The 12,746-nt window shown below is 63.1% G+C and overlaps 1 pseudogene across 1 annotated transcript; it reads left to right on the top strand.

Moving 5' to 3' along the window:
* Nucleotides 1–7,134: 7,134 nt before the first annotated feature.
* Nucleotides 7,135–12,328, top strand: LOC311512813 (chemerin-like receptor 1 pseudogene; annotated as a pseudogene). The gene is made up of 2 exons (XR_014714642.1): nucleotides 7,135–7,191; nucleotides 11,166–12,328. The product of XR_014714642.1 is annotated as a chemerin-like receptor 1 pseudogene (transcript).
* Nucleotides 12,329–12,746: the final 418 nt, after the last annotated feature.

The following is a 12,746-nucleotide window of genomic DNA, read 5'->3' as shown; positions in this document are numbered from 1 at the left end:
CAGTCTAGGGAGGTTATTGCCCCCCACCCCCCACCAGCCAAGGGGCTGGATCTCTGTCCTGGAGACCCCCAGCTGCTGGCCTCCCCGCCCCCAACTCCTTCCCAGACCGTCCCACACCCCTGTCCCCAACCTCGTAACCTCCAGCCGCTCCCTAACCTCAGGTCCCCAGACCCACCTCTGCCCCCTTGATCTCGCTGACCCTGTCCCCACAGAGCTCCTTGACTTGGCTGCCCCAGCCCCTCCATAACCCCAGCCCTACTAACACCCCCCCACTCCGGTGCCCTCTGACTCCAGCTTCCAGGATCCCTGAGTCTGCAGCCTGCAAGGGTGTGAACGGGGAGTTCCTGGCTTTGCTGATCCCATCAGCTTTGACCTCATGCACCCCACCCTAGTCCTGCCCGGGGATCAGAGCTGTGAAGCAATGGACAGATTGGTGAGCATGGCAAACCAGGGAACGGGACTCATGGCAAAACAGGGGTATAGGAGACTCCCTGCCACTGGGGATTAGTGGGCCTAACCCGTGGGACTCCCTGCCACTGGGCATCAGCGGGTTTAACCTGAGAGACTCCTGGCGACTGGGATTAACCCATGGGACTCCCTGCCACTGGGGATTAGCAGTGTTAGCCAGACCCCACTGTGCCAGGCATTGCCCTACTGAGCTCCCACACTGTTACCCCGTAGGACTCCCTGCCACTGGGGAGACTGCAGCTTCTCGAGGAGGTAGGTGTCCCAGTCCCAGAGATGGGGTGGGGGTGGGGGAGCTGCAGGTTCACCCGGGATCCCAGAGGCTCCCCCCACAGGTACGCATCCTGCTATGGCAGCCTCCCTGGCACATACTGGGACGGGGCATGGCCCAGGGAGAAGCATTCCCAGCATGTGCTCTGCACAAGGGGCTGACTCAGCCCTTATCTCAGTTAGGCACTCCCCAGCCCAGACTGGACATTGGGCAATCGGGGAAACAAGGGAATGGCACCATGACTCAGGAGGGCAGCGGATCTAGTGGTTAGAGCAGGAGGCTGCTGGGAGCTGGGACTCCTGGGTTCTCTCCCCGGCTTAGGGAGGGCAGTGAGATCTAGTAGTTAGAGGGGGTGGGGGTCTGGGAGCCAGGACACCTGGGTTCTCTCCCCAACTCAGGGAGGGCAGCGGGATCTAGTGTTTAGAGGAATGGGGATCTGGGACCTAGGACGCCTGGGTTCTCTCTCTGGCTCAGGGAGGGCAGTGAGATCTAGTAGTTAGAGGGGGTGGGGGTCTGGGAGCGAGGACACCTGGGTTCTCTCCCTGGCTCAGGGAGGGCAGTGGGATCTAGTGGTTAGAGGAATGGGGGTCTGGGAGCCAGGACACCTGGGTTCTCTCCCCGGCTCAGGGAGGGCAGTGGGATCTAGTGGTTAGAGGGGGTGGGGGTCTGGGAGCCAGGACACCTGGGTTCTCTCCCCGGCTCAGGGAGGGCAGTGGGATCTAGTGGTTAGAGGAATGGGGGTCTGGGAGCCAGGACACCTGGGTTCTCTCCCCGGCTCAGGGAGGGCAGTGGGATCTAGTGGTTAGAGGGGGTGGGGGTCTGGGAGCCAGGACACCTGGGTTCTCTCCCCGGCTCAGGGAGGGCAGTGGGATCTAGTGGTTAGAGGGGGTGGGGGTCTGGGAGCCAGGACACCTGGGTTCTCTCCCCGGCTCAGGGAGGGCAGCGGGATCTAGCGGTCAGAGGCTGGCGGGGCCCCCGTTGCCATGGCAGCAGGGTAGCCTTCTCCCAAACAGTCTGTGCTCAGCCATAATCAGCCCATGGCTCAGGGCTCTGACACTTCCTCTCCAGCTGCCTGGGAACCTCCGCCCCAGGCAACACCCGTCCCCTGGGGCCGCCCTCCTGTCACTGAGGCAAAGCAGGAGCCGGAGGGATGTGCCAACCCCCTCCCACCCTGCTCTAAGCACTACACCGCCTTCCCCTCCCAGAGCCGGGGAGAGAACCCAGGGACGGTCTAGATCAGGGCTGGGCAAACTTTTTGACCCGAGGGCCACATCTGGGTATGGAAATTTTATGGCGGGCCATGAATGCTCACGAAATTGGGGGTTGGGGTGTGGGAGGGCGTGAGGGCTCCGGTTGGGGGTGCCGGCTCTGGGGTAGGGCCAGAAATGAGGAGTTCAGGGTGTAGGAGGAGGCTCTGGGGTGGGGCAGGAGGTCTGGGTGCAAGGCAGGTGTGGCTCCGGCTGGGGGTGCGGGCTCTGGGTGGGGCTGGGGATGAGGAGTTGGGGGTGCAGGAGGGTGCTCCGGGCTGGGACCAAGGGATTTGGAGGGTGGGAGAGGGATCAGGGCTGGAGCAGGGGGTTGGGGTGCAGGAGGGGGTCGGGGGTGCAGGCTCCAGGTGGTGCTTACCTCAAGCAGCTCCCGGAAGCAGAGGCATGTCCCCCCTCAGGATCCTATGCAGAGGCGCGGCCAGGCAACTCTGCGCGCTGCCCTGTCTGCAGGCGCTGCCCCTGCAGTTCCCATTGGCCACAGTTCCCAGCCAATAGGAGATGCAGAGGCAGCGCTTGGGGTGGGGGCAACGTGCGGAGCCCCCTGACTGCCCCTCCGTGTAGGAGCCAGAGGGAGGACATGCTGCACGGAGCCACGGTACGCGCAGCTGTCCCCGCTCCCCAGCTGGAGCGCCAGAGCGGGGAAATCCCTGGACCCTGGTACCCAGCGGGAGCTCGAGGGCGGATTAAAACGTCTGAAGGGCCAGGTGTGGCTCCCGGGCCGTAGTTTGCCCACCCCTGGTCTAGATAATACTTAGTCCTGCCTTGAGTGCAGGGGACTGAAGTAGATGACCCCTCCAGGTCCCCTCCAGTTCTCTGATTCTATGGGTCCTGGTGCTCAGCCCCCCAGTCTAACCACTCGACCCCACTCCCCTCCCAGAGCTGGGGATAGAACCCAGGAGTCCTAGTGCCCAGCCCCCTGCTCTAACCACTCCACCCCACTCCCCTCCCAGAGCCCGGGAGAGAACCCAGAAGTCGCCTGTATGTTCTGGAATGATTCAGCTGCCACCTGCTGACGAAATTGTGCATTGCACCTTGTCCGCTCATCCACACCCCAGGCCTAGACCCCTCACAGCGTGTGCTGATCGGACTAAATCCAGCTGGGGCTGATGCATTACAGTCTGGGGCAGGGGGGAGCTGGGAGCCAGGACTCCTGGGTTCTCTCCCTGGCCCTGGGAGCGGAGTGGTGTCTAGGGGACTGTGATAAATGAAGGAGGTGGGGGGGGGTAGCTGCCTCTGATGGACACCCAGCCAGCCAGTTAGCTGTAAAATCCCTCTTGGTAGCTGTTCTCTGCTTCCTTTACCTGTGAAGGGTTAAAAAGTCCCCGAGGTCAAGAAAGAAAGTGGGCACCTGGCCAAAAGAGCCAATGGGAGGGCGAGAACTTTTTAAAATGGGAAAAGAAACTTTCCCTTTGTCTGTTGTTCTCTGAGCTTCAGGGTCAGGGAGCAGCCCTGCGAGAGGCAGGAACGCTGCGTGAGGTGTGAACCAAGTCTGAAAAATTATTTCCCATACCTGGAAGGAATCACTGGGACAGGGAATGTTTAAAGAGACGTGATCAGGTTTATTTCTTTATTTTGACTCTTGGACTCCTCTGTGCTAAACCCCAGATGCTTTTGTTGCCTTGTAACCTTTATGCTGAACCCCCAAGGACGCTCGTTTGGGTGCTTGGTTTTTGGAATGGCTCTTTTAAGGTCTAGCAAAAGCCTCAACTCCAGATGTATTTTCTTTCTTTTGGGTTTTAATAAAATTTACCTTTTTTAAGAACAAGATTTGGATCGTTGTGTCCGAAGAAGTTTGTGTGTGTTATTTGATTAGCTGGTGGCAACAGCTAATTTCCTTTGTTTTCTTTCTCAGCTCTTTCCGGGAAGGGGGCTGCAAGGGCTTGAGGGTACCCCCCAGGGAGGAATTCCCAAGTGCGCCTGCCTGGGTCCAAGGGGGTTTTTGCATTTCGAGGTGGCAGCGTTTACCAAGCCAAGATCAGAGAAAAGCTGGAACCTTGGAAGTTTAATATAAGCCTGGAGTGGCCAATATTAACTTTTAAAATCCTTTCAGGCCCCCACTTCTGCACTCGAAGTGCCAGAGTGGGGATTCAGCCTTGACAGGGTTAGAGCAGGGGGGCTAGTGGGGTCTAGCGAGTGGGGTCTAGTGGTTAGAGCAAGGGGGGGCTGGAAGCCAGGACTTCTGGGTTCTCCCCCCGGCTCTGGGAGGGGAATGGGGTCTAGTGGTTAGAGCTGGGGGGGGGTCAGCGCGGCAGGAAGGGGTGTAGACTCTGTGGTCCGTCTCTGTGCTGACTGGATCATGGCTCTGGAGTTGAATCCTTCCCAAGCACCCCCTGGCGATTCCCCACCCCCCGCACACTTCCTCGATCCCAACCACAACTGGGGGCAGAGTCAGCCACATCCTCCCACGGCCCCTTCCTGCCGCAGCCGCGCTGGCTGCGCTGGGCCATGTGTCACCCAGCCCCGGCACTAACCACGGCCACTCCCCCGTGGCTGGGACGGGAGGGCGGCCGTAGCTCAGGGGCCGGTGGGTGGCAGCCGGCTTCGGCCTGTAGCCCGGCGAGCGACTGCAGGGCCCCTGGGGGGATCATGATGAGCTGGGGGGTAGGGGAGCGATGGGGCTGGACAGAGACACTCTGACACACCCAAAGAGAACCCACACACCCAGAATACGCATAATATATCTCTATAGTGACAGATACATACCGTACATAGCAACACACAGAAACAGACATGAACACACAGACATGCTATAAAGCAACACACAGAGCAGGGCCTGCCCCCTCCAGCAGGGGGCAGCAGGGTCTCACCCCCCCACACTCACACACAGAGCAGGGCCTGCCCCCTCCAGCAGGGGGCAGCAGGGTCACACACACCCACACGTGCACGCACCCCCCCCTCCATTTCCCCTTTTTGGTAAATATTTTTGACACTTCCAATGATTTGTCCCTTCTCAAATCCAGCCAACAAATCGAAATCCCCCAAACATTTGTGATGTGACCCCCCCCACCACGACTTTTCTTCCGTCCCCATCGACCGAACCAGCCTGATTGAAAAATTTCTGGGGGCCGAGATGCCACCAGGCCCCTTGGGCAGCCCTCCCACTGCCCCCCAGTTCATCCCCCGCTTGGGTCACACGTGTCGCCTTGTTTCCTGCCTGATTATTTGCTCCCCGGGTCGGTACGGACAGACAGGCTCAACTCACCCCTTCGCGAACCTGTGGGTCAGCGGAGCCCCGGGGGCCCGCAGGCGCTGGCTAAGATTTCCCAAGGGGTCTGCAGCTGCAGGTGAAAGTTTTTAGGGGCCCGCAGATGAAAAAGGGTGAGAACCACGGAGTTAAAGCCCTGGAGCCTCTCGCTCTAAGGCAGGTCTCCTAACCCTTTCGTTGTCCTCCCGGCCCTTCTCTGAGCCCTCCCCAGCCGGCCAACGTCCTTCGTGAGCCGTGGGCCCCGGAACCGGAGGCAGGAGCCCAGCGGCGTCGCCCCAGGGCGTCCCACCTCCCTTGCCCCGTGGGAAATTCCTCGGCCAGCAGCGGGCCGACCCGGGCGGGTCCGACGCTGGCCCGGCCGGGGGCTTTTGGTGTTTCTCTCTCTGCCCACCGGGCAGCCGGGAATTTTGCTTCGTCAAGAGGTTTTTAGCCGGCTTTGTTTTCCTGGGGTTGGGGTTTGGCTAACGACTGTTTGTGTTTCCACGGGTAGATCCAGAGCCGCGGATGGACCCGGCCCCTGTGACCCGTCGGGGCGAGGATGTGGTCTGAGGGCACCCACCGCTGTGTGCTGAGTTTGTTGGGTTGCTCCACCTCCAGGTTCGGGGCACAGGCTGGCGTAAAGCCAGTAGTCCTGATCTCCCCCCCCCCCCCCAAAGCCCCGGCCAGAGCCCACTAGGCACCACCCCCACGCCAGAGCTGGGCTAGCAGGGGCTGCGGGTCGGGAGTGAGGGGCACCGGCAGAGCTGGGGAGGGGGAATTGCCATGGCCCTTGTTTGGGAAGGGCTGAGTCATTTAACGGGGAGATATCAGACCCTGCGCCGGGGTGGGGGGGATGTAAAAGTCTGGATCGAATTGTCTCTGTGGGAACGAGCAGTGGTGCTGGGGGGACGGATGACTGACAGACTGACGGAGACACAGACCCCACTCCCCTCATGGAGGCTGGCTCAGCAGCCCCTCCCCCAAACAGAGCCCCCCCCCAGTTCCCCCGCCCAACAACCACCCAACACAGGTCCCCAAAAACACCCCACAGTCCTCCTCACAGCACCTCAATACAGGCCCCTACCCTAGAACTCCCCAGAACCCCCCCAAAACACAGCCCCCATTATGCACCCAACCCCCCACAGACCCCAATCCCCCCAAACACAGCCCCCCAACAAAGCCACACAGTCCTCCACAGCATCCCAATACAGGCCCCCCCCACAGCTCCCCACAATCCCCCACAAACAAAGCCCACTTAATTCCTCCGAGCCCCCCAATTTCCCCCAACACAGCCCCTGAATGCCCCCAACAGCCTCCAACACACAGCCCCCCAACAATGCCCCACAGTCCTCCTCACAGCATCCCCAACACAGGCCCCCACAGCTCCCCAGAACCCCCCACAAACACAGCCCTTATAATGCCCCCAGCCCCCCACAGCCTCCAATCATCTCAAACACAGACCCCCAACAACACCCCACAGTCCTCCCCACAGCACCAACACAGGCCTCCACCCCTCTCAGCTTCCCAGAACCCCCCACAAACACAGCCCCTTTAATACCCCCAACTCTCCAATTTCTCCCCAAATACAGTCCCCCAATCCCTCCAACAGCCTCCAACAATGCCCCACAGTCTCCCCCCAGCACCCCAACACAGGCCCCCACCCCCACAGCTCCCCAGAACCCCCAAACACAACCTCCATACTTCCTCAACCCCTCCAAACACAGCCCCCCAATCTCCCCAACACACAGACCCCCACAATGTCTCCACAACCCCTGCACTCCCCCCGCTGCACAGAGAAGCCCAGAGCAGAGAGCAGCCTGGTGCCAGGACAGAGACAAGGGCTGGGGGAAGCACCACGTCCAGCACCCCCCCACACCTCCCGCCCCATTTCCTGGCACCTCCCCATAGCCACCGGCGGCACCAGGATCACTGCAGACACTCGGGGGCATCAGGGAGAGAGGGAGCGAATCACGAAGCCAGCAGAGGAGAGAATCAGGAACAAGGTAACAAACCTGCCAGGCCAGCATGAGCAAACCTATCGTCCGTCTGTCTGTCCCCAGCCACCCCATCTATCTATCTATCTATCTATCTATCTTCATCACTGTAGTAGCTGGTAGATACATAGGCAGAGAGATAGATGGGATGTATGGGGATGGATGGATAGAAGTCCTGGCTCCCAGCCCCCTCCTGCTGTAACCAGTAGCCCTCACTCCCCTCCCAGAGCTAGGGAGAGAACCCAGGAGTCCTGGCTCCCAGCCTCCTGGCCCGTTGTGCTCAGAGAAGAGCTGAGAGCTCGGGGAAGCCGTCGCAGTTGGCAGGAGCCGGGTCTGCGCTGGGCATCTCAGGGTCTCTCCCTACTGTGCTGAGCCGGGGAAGAGTCTGACTAAGCTGGGGGGCGGGGGTGGAGGGGGGAGGTGTGTTGGACCGGGGACCATCCAACACATCTGTGGTGTTCCCGGCTGAGTGACCAGCATCCTGGCTCCAGAATGAAGTTGCCCAACCTCAGGGTTTTCCTAGCCCAGCCAGTAACCACAGCGATGTGGCAACGCGGCTGGAGCTGGGAAAGTGACAGTTGGATGCGATTACCCAGTTTCCTTGGTACCATGCAGCTAAATATTTTGAGTCCTGGCTGGCTCAGGGGGGCTGGACATGGGACTGGAGGCCTTTCCCCCATCAGGGGCCCTGGTTCAGATCTGGCCCCAGGGCGGGGACTGGCTGGCTCAGGAGGGCTGGACATGGGACTGGAGGCCTTTCCCCCGTCAGGGGCCCTGGCTCAGATCTGGCCCCAGGGCGGGGACTGGCTGGCTCAGGGGGGCTGGACATGGGACTGGAGGCCTTTCCCCCGTCAGGGGCCCTGGCTCAGATCTGGCCCCAGGGCGGGGACTGGCTGGCTCAGGGGGGCTGGACATGGGACTGGAGGCCTTTCCCCCGTCAGGGGCCCTGGCTCAGATCTGGCCCCAGGGCGGGGACTGGCTGGCTCAGGGGGGCTGGACATGGGACTGGAGGCCTTTCCCCCGTCAGGGGCCCTGGTTCAGATCTGGCCCCAGGGCGGGGACTGGCTGGCTCAGGGGGGCTGGACATGGGACTGGAGGCCTTTCCCCCGTCAGGGGCCCTGGCTCAGATCTGGCCCCAGGGCGGGGACTGGCTGGCTCAGGAGGGCTGGACATGGGACTGGAGGCCTTTCCCCCGTCAGGGGCCCTGGCTCAGATCTGGCCCCAGGGCGGGGACTGGCTGGCTCAGGGGGGCTGGACATGGGACTGGAGGCCTTTCCCCCGTCAGGGGCCCTGGTTCAGATCTGGCCCCAGGGCGGGGACTGGCTGGCTCAGGAGGGCTGGACATGGGACTGGAGGCCTTTCCCCCGTCAGGGGCCCTGGCTCAGATCTGGCCCCAGGGCGGGGACTGGCTGGCTCAGGAGGGCTGGACATGGGACTGGAGGCCTTTCCCCCGTCAGGGGCCCTGGCTCAGATCTGGCCCCAGGGCGGGGACTGGCTGGCTCAGGAGGGCTGGACATGGGACTGGAGGCCTTTCCCCCGTCAGGGGCCCTGGTTCAGATCTGGCCCCAGGGCGGGGACTGGCTGGCTCAGGAGGGCTGGACATGGGACTGGAGGCCTTTCCCCCATCAGGGGCCCTGGTTCAGATCTGGCCCCAGGGCGGGGACTGGCTGGCTCAGGAGGGCTGGACATGGGACTGGAGGCCTTTCCCCCGTCAGGGGCCCTGGCTCAGATCTGGCCCCAGGGCGGGGACTGGCTGGCTCAGGGGGGCTGGACATGGGACTGGAGGCCTTTCCCCCGTCAGGGGCCCTGGCTCAGATCTGGCCCCAGGGCGGGGACTGGCTGGCTCAGGGGGGCTGGACATGGGACTGGAGGCCTTTCCCCCGTCAGGGGCCCTGGCTCAGATCTGGCCCCAGGGCGGGGACTGGCTGGCTCAGGGGGGCTGGACATGGGACTGGAGGCCTTTCCCCCGTCAGGGGCCCTGGTTCAGATCTGGCCCCAGGGCGGGGACTGGCTGGCTCAGGAGGGCTGGACATGGGACTGGAGGCCTTTCCCCCGTCAGGGGCCCTGGCTCAGATCTGGCCCCAGGGCGGGGACTGGCTGGCTCAGGGGGGCTGGACATGGGACTGGAGGCCTTTCCCCCGTCAGGGGCCCTGGTTCAGATCTGGCCCCAGGGCGGGGACTGGCTGGCTCAGGAGGGCTGGACATGGGACTGGAGGCCTTTCCCCCGTCAGGGGCCCTGGCTCAGATCTGGCCCCAGGGCGGGGACTGGCTGGCTCAGGAGGGCTGGACATGGGACTGGAGGCCTTTCCCCCGTCAGGGGCCCTGGCTCAGATCTGGCCCCAGGGCGGGGACTGGCTGGCTCAGGAGGGCTGGACATGGGACTGGAGGCCTTTCCCCCGTCAGGGGCCCTGGTTCAGATCTGGCCCCAGGGCGGGGACTGGCTGGCTCAGGAGGGCTGGACATGGGACTGGAGGCCTTTCCCCCATCAGGGGCCCTGGTTCAGATCTGGCCCCAGGGCGGGGACTGGCTGGCTCAGGAGGGCTGGACATGGGACTGGAGGCCTTTCCCCCGTCAGGGGCCCTGGCTCAGATCTGGCCCCAGGGCGGGGACTGGCTGGCTCAGGGGGGCTGGACATGGGACTGGAGGCCTTTCCCCCGTCAGGGGCCCTGGCTCAGATCTGGCCCCAGGGCGGGGACTGGCTGGCTCAGGGGGGCTGGACATGGGACTGGAGGCCTTTCCCCCGTCAGGGGCCCTGGCTCAGATCTGGCCCCAGGGCGGGGACTGGCTGGCTCAGGGGGGCTGGACATGGGACTGGAGGCCTTTCCCCCGTCAGGGGCCCTGGCTCAGATCTGGCCCCAGGGCGGGGACTGGCTGGCTCAGGAGGGCTGGACATGGGACTGGAGGCCTTTCCCCCGTCAGGGGCCCTGGCTCAGATCTGGCCCCAGGGCGGGGACTGGCTGGCTCAGGGGGGCTGGACATGGGACTGGAGGCCTTTCCCCCGTCAGGGGCCCTGGCTCAGATCTGGCCCCAGGGCGGGGACTGGCTGACTCAGGAGGGCTGGACATGGGACTGGAGGCCTTTCCCCCGTCAGGGGCCCTGGCTCAGATCTGGCCCCAGGGCGGGGACTGGCTGGCTCAGGAGGGCTGGACATGGGACTGGAGGCCTTTCCCCCGTCAGGGGCCCTGGCTCAGATCTGGCCCCAGGGCGGGGACTGGCTGGCTCAGGAGGGCTGGACATGGGACTGGAGGCCTTTCCCCCGTCAGGGGCCCTGGCTCAGATCTGGCCCCAGGGCGGGGACTGGCTGGCTCAGGGGGGCTGGACATGGGACTGGAGGCCTTTCCCCCGTCAGGGGCCCTGGCTCAGATCTGGCCCCAGGGCGGGGACTGGCTGGCTCAGGGGGGCTGGACATGGGACTGGAGGCCTTTCCCCCGTCAGGGGCCCTGGCTCAGATCTGGCCCCAGGGCGGGGACTGGCTGGCTCAGGAGGGCTGGACATGGGACTGGAGGCCTTTCCCCCATCAGGGGCCCTGGCTCAGATCTGGCCCCAGGGCGGGGACTGGCTGGCTCAGGAGGGCTGGACATGGGACTGGAGGCCTTTCCCCCGTCAGGGGCCCTGGCTCAGATCTGGCCCCAGGGCGGGGACTGGCTGGCTCAGGAGGGCTGGACATGGGACTGGAGGCCTTTCCCCCGTCAGGGGCCCTGGCTCAGATCTGGCCCCAGGGCGGGGACTGGCTGGCTCAGGGGGGCAGGTAATGGGGCATGCGGCTTTTCCCCTCTAGGGGGCACTGGCCCCAATCCAAGCCCAGAGTGGGGGTCTTGCTGACTTAAGGGGGCAGTGTGAGTGGGGAATGAGACATGCAAACTTTCCCCTCTAGGGGGTGCTGGCCCCCATCCAGCCCCATGGTGGGGACTGGCTGGCTCAGGATGGGTGGGGAATGGGGCACGGGGCCTTTCCCCTTATGTCCAATGACTCCTTTCCTGCAGCTTCTTCTTCAGCATGGCCGAAAACGCCTCCTCCCCCTACGACTATGATGGAGACTACGAGGATGACTCCAGCTTGGAGGCCGGAGCCAGGTTGCGTGGCACCATGCACGTGGTCTCCATGGTGATCTATTCCATCGCCTTTGTGTTGGGGGTGACGGGCAATGGGCTGGTCATTTTCATCACCGGCTTTCAGATGAAGAGGACGGTCAACGCCATCTGGTTCCTCAACCTGGCCGTAGCCGACTTCATCTTCACCTTCTTCCTCCCCCTCGCCGTGGCCTATGTGGCCCTGGGCTTCCACTGGCCCTTTGGCCGGGCCTTGTGCAAGATCAACACCGCCGTGGCCTTCCTCAACATGTTCGCCAGCGTCTTCCTCCTCATCGCCATCAGCGCCGACCGTTGCATCACCGTGGCCTGGCCGGTCTGGGCCCAGAACCACCGCTCGCCCCGGCTGGCCTCCCTGGTGGCCATGGCCGTGTGGTTGGCAGCCCTTGCTCTCAGCTGCCCCTATGTGGTTTTCCGGGACACCAGGAGCTCCCCTTTTCAGGAGAATGTCACTCACTGCTACAACAACTACGCCCTGTCGGATGGCTTCCAGGCGGAGGAGATGGCTGGGCTGAGGGAGAGTCGGCACCGGGCCGTGGTGCTGACCCGGTTCGTGGCTGGCTTTCTGGTGCCATTTGCCATCATCCTGGCCTGCTATGTGGTCATCGCGGCCAAGATGAGGCGGAACCAGCTGGCCCGCTCTGGCAGGCCCTACAAGATCATGGTGGCCGTGGTGACGGCCTTCTTCCTCTGCTGGTTCCCCTACCACGTCTTCTCCTTCCTGGAGGTGTCGGTCACTGCGGTGACGCCCCAGCTCCAGTCGCTCCTGGCAGTGGGGATCCCACTGGCCTCAGCCCTGGCCTATCTCAACAGCTGCCTCAACCCCCTCCTCTACGTCTTTGTGGGCCGGGATTTCAGGGAGAAGCTCCGGAGCTCGGTGCTGTCGGCCTTTGAAGGCGCCTTCAGCGAGGTCTCCGGCCAGTCCTCCCTCCCCGCCAGCAAGAGCAAGGCCAGCGCCAAGGCTGAGTGTCACCTGGTGTAGGGGGGATGGACTGGCTCAGGGGGCCTTTTCTCTCAAGGGGCTCTGGCTCCCAGCTGGCCAAAGGGGGGTCAGGGAATGGGACCTATTGTTACCAGCTTTGCCTGTTACTTTGGGGTATGCTCATTTATTAGGGTTACTCTTCTGGGGGGTGGGGGGGAGGGTCTGTAATTTTATCCACGTACCGCTTGTGTCACTTGTGTTCTCATACGGAGCTCGACTTTTCCCTTCTGCCAGTTCCCTCCCAATGGCGCTATCCTGAAGGACCTCGGTTCCCCAGGGCTGGGTTCTTCCAGCCCCAGAATCAGACAAACACACCCACATTAACAGAGCCCATCTGAGAGGGCCGGGTTAATCAGCACTCCCAAGCTGACCCCTTAGATGTCCCTGGACTCAGCAGGCTGGGTCAAACAGCACCTCCAAGCTGTCACCCTCACACCCTCATAGGCCATCGGCACCGCACCAGAATAGAGCACACCTGAGCAGGCCGGGTCGAC

This window comes from Lepidochelys olivacea (genome assembly GCF_965140295.1).
Source record: "Lepidochelys olivacea isolate rLepOli2 genome assembly, chromosome: 24".
NCBI lineage: Eukaryota > Metazoa > Chordata > Testudines > Cheloniidae > Lepidochelys > Lepidochelys olivacea.
Note: the sequence above shows the minus strand (reverse complement) of the source record. Positions and strands in the feature narration are given on the sequence as shown.